We start from the raw sequence: 4,259 nt of genomic DNA, 5'->3' as shown, positions 1-4,259 counted from the left end.
GAGCTGGACTGGTTTTGGGATGCGGTAGGGGGAGGGGAGATTTTGAAACTTGTGAAATCCACATTGATACCATTGGGCTGCAGGGTTCCCAAGCGGAATATGAGTTGCTGTTCCTGCAACCGTCGGGTGGCATCGTTGTGGCACTGCAGGAGGCCCAGGATGGACATGTCATCTGAGGAATGGGAGGGGGAGTTGAAATGGTCAACAGCAACTCATATTCCGCGTGGGAACCCTGCAGCCCAAAGGTATCAATGTGGATTTCACAAGTTTCAAAATCTCCCCTCCCCCTACCGCATCCCAAAACCAGTCCAGCTCGTCCCTGCCTCCCTAACCTGTTCTTCCTCCCACCTCAAGCCGCACCTCCATCTCCTACCGACCAACCTCATCCCGCCCCCTTGACCTGTCCGTCCTCCCTGGACTGACCTATCCCCTTCCTAACTCCCCACCTACACTCACCTTTACTGGCCCCATCCCCGCCTCTTCGACCTGTTTGTTTCCTCTCCACCTATCCTCTCCTCTATCCATCTTCTATCCGCCTCCCACTCTCTCCCTATTTATTTCAGAACTCCCTTCCCCTCCCCCTTTTCTGATGAAGGGTCTCGGTCCGAAACGTCAGCCTCTCTGCTCCTATGATGCTGCTTGGCCTGCTGTGTTCATCCAGCCCTGCACCTTGTTGTCTCGGATTCTCCAGCATCTGCAGTTCCTACTATCTCTGATTCAAACTTATCAGTGCTTGTCAGGTTCTTCCAATGCCCTGCAATGTAAAGATACAGACAGGATAACATCGGATGACATAGACAAACATGGTAGTCATTTTGTTCAGAGCAAAACCCCACAAATAGTAAATAAATGAATAACCTGATAACTTGTTTCTCATGATATTGTTACACGGGTGAGTGTTCATAAGTATATTTCACAATAGTCCTCATCATGTACAGCCACCAAAGCAGAAAGTTCAGATTTCTATCAATTATTTTTGGAAGCTATGAATCTGCAGGTTTGTGCAAATGGTACATTATCTCTCAGTGATGAAGATAGCTTATTACCACAAGGTATGAAACCTGTAAATGGAAGAGTATCTTCACTTGTTGTACAGTCGGTAATTTGGGATTGTACCACTATTGGTGCATATACTCCATTGATAGTTTATTAGAAAGTGAATATTTGCTTGTCAGTATGAAAGAAGCTTAATCCTTAAATGTTGATTAAGATTCATTCCAAATCCATATTTGGTATTGAATAAAATATAACACATTTACGCTTCTGGGAGAGATTTGCCAAATTGTCATATTTTTCCATCCAGTGATAGCTTTTCTCCATATTGATGTGCCTCCAAAAGGCAGAATTAGATGGAGGGAATTAAAATTAGATAAAGGGAATTTCAAGGAGACTCATTGATTCACACACACATTTGGTATTATGATCCTAGTTGATGATAATACTGGACAAGTCACTCCCAGAGTGAAACCTGGCTTGATAGTTCATAATTTTCTTTTTTTTTGATAACTGTGGTTAGTCCTTGAAACATATTCACGTGGGACTGCAAATGTTCTTTGGCAATAGAGCACAAGTTTACTATACAAAATTTTTAAAAAAGCATGCATACAAGTCAGTTTAGAAAGATCTTAAAATAAACAACAAAGCAAAGTTTCAACCTATTTCCTAGATTTTATGACTTCTTAGGAATTGAGACTGTTATTCTGAACTGAAAATTTGATTTTTCTCTTCACTGTTCTGAGCTGATGTCAAAAATAAAGGTCACTGGTCTTTTTTTCTATATCTTATAATCTCAGCAGTATAAACATTCTATCGACGAACACCACACTAGGGACTTGACTAAATCACATGCTTTCTTGCAAATGATGTACTTAGGTCACTGTTTCAAAGTACGTTTTGATCTTTTTAGAAAAAAATACCTTTACAGACTGAAACAAAAAAAATCCATCCGCCTCTATTTTAGAAGTCCAAATTCCAAAAACTGTAATAATCTCTTATACATTTAAGGTCCTTAAGACAATCACAAAAAATACTTGCATTTTTTAGTGCCTTTGACGTGATAAAATATCCCACGTTGCTTCACAGGAGTATTATCAAACAAAATTTGACATCAAGTGACATGAGGAGATATTAAGATCAAAGACTAGCACTTGTTATTATGAAGAGAGATGAGAGAAGAGTGAATCCAGGATTCTCTTCCCTTACTGCCCACAATCTGTATGATTTTCAAAGAGAACGAAGTGCATGTTTCTTACTTTGAGTCAGTGGTCAAGTTGAAAACTAGCAGCAAGCTTTTGTTGGTTCAAATTAATAGGGTTATTCATTCACACATTCATCACAAATGTTTAACGATATGTTATTCACCTGACACTTAGATACACACTTTCAAAAAAAGGTTAACAGGAGTAATGCACTTTTACAGACCATGAACCAAAGAATATTTTGTAATTTACATGTTTGAATTATTTTAGGGAAAATCATTCATTACAGGCCCAGTAAAGAAAGTCTATTTGTTCATGAATGTTTAATCTCAGTCTTCAAAAGCCAGAATGATGTAACAGGATTATTGCTGCATTCAGCAGGTCACCAAAGTTATTTGTTTGTAGTTTTATTATCAGCAAGTCAAGTTTCTGTGCAGGTGGAAATGAAAAGTAACAGGCTGGAAGACCATATGAGGGTGCACACTCCTTTTTTAAGATATAGGTGCCTTTGTTCCATCAGTTCTTGCAGTGTGATGTGCAGACTGACTGGTTTCTCCCTGATTGTTGTAGCAGTAAAATTTGTTATCTGGAAGCAGTTTAGATCAGGTGACCACATGATCAATATTTCTATTGTCCACCCAAAATGATTTGAAATTTGAAGCCATTGTTACACACAATGGGAGACAGATTATGAACATCCATATCATTGCATAATTAATTGGTTTCTGCAGCTTCTTTCTGCTAACTACTGAGCTCAGACAGTGAGTCTAGCAATCCATTATTTCCAGTTTTGGGAAGTCCACAAACATTTTGTAAATGATCTCATTTTAATATGTTTAATCAAGGGAGGACTATGAACACCATTATTTAATTAATAACTTTCCAGAGCCTTGGGATTATTGTGAGTTTATACAGAACTTGTAAACATTACCTGCCCTTGGCAGCCATCTTAGGCGCAACCACATGTCCATGTGTATAAATAAAGGCATTTTTAGAAAATTCTATACTGAATACAGTCAATCTGCTATTGATATTGTATTCCTTTTCTGGGCATGACATAGGTCTTAAGGACATTTTGGAAGCAAAAGGAAAGGTAATAAAGCAGGAGGGTTTAGAGAGGGAATTTTAAAGCTTATAGCCTAGGCGCAGTTGTCAATGATAAAGTAATTAAATAGTTCTCATGTTCTCTAACATTTGACTGCTAATATCTTACCCTCCAATGTGCAGTCATTATCGCAAAGTATAATGTAACTGTTATTTTTCACAAAATATTAGATGTGTATAGTTTAAATTCTAATTATTTAATTTTAGCAGATGCATCTAGTTGAGTTAAAAGTAGCAACAGAATAAAGTGGAATGTTGTTCATAAGCAAATACATCCTTGGAAAGAAGGCTTTTTTTTCTGCAGCAGCAACTGGACTGCTATTATAACATTGTTGAGATTTAAATGAGGTACTGAACATGTTCAATGTACAGTACAGAATATCTTACCAGATAGACTTACTTTAAATGTACACACTGTTTCGCCAGCACCCTCTCCTAAACAGAAAGAAAAATAGTTAAAGTCTGCTTAACATTCTGCAATGTGTGTTCTCCCACGATCTGAGCAAGCCAGAATGTGCTAATTTATGAAATATAAAACATGTCTAGTATGTTTCTCATATTAGTGGTGCAGCTGCCAATATACATTTTGAAAATAAGAACACATTATGCCTGGAGTTTTTCTTTGCTTCTTCTACTAAGAGCTCAGATGAAGGTAAATAGTGTCAGGATCATTTGTTTTGTTTTATTCATAATCCCCATTCCTTGCATATATTTTTATAAAGGATATATTTTCATCTGTGTTCAATAATATTTGCCAGAATCACAGATAAGATTTACCTTGTGATGCATTGCAACATTCATAACAAACTTAATAGGAAGGACTGTATTTATTTCCACTCCCAGGAACACAATTGTATTGAATTCAATGTTTTGAAACCAAAGAGAGCTAAGAAATACTGAATATACTTGTGCCAGTAGATGCCTTCATGTACTTTTGTCGGAAATGAAAATAGGCAG

The sequence above is a fragment of the Rhincodon typus genome, chromosome 23, assembly GCF_021869965.1.
Source record: "Rhincodon typus isolate 14 chromosome 23, sRhiTyp1.1, whole genome shotgun sequence".
Classification (NCBI taxonomy): domain Eukaryota; kingdom Metazoa; phylum Chordata; class Chondrichthyes; order Orectolobiformes; family Rhincodontidae; genus Rhincodon; species Rhincodon typus.
This window is presented reverse-complemented; position numbering follows the sequence as displayed.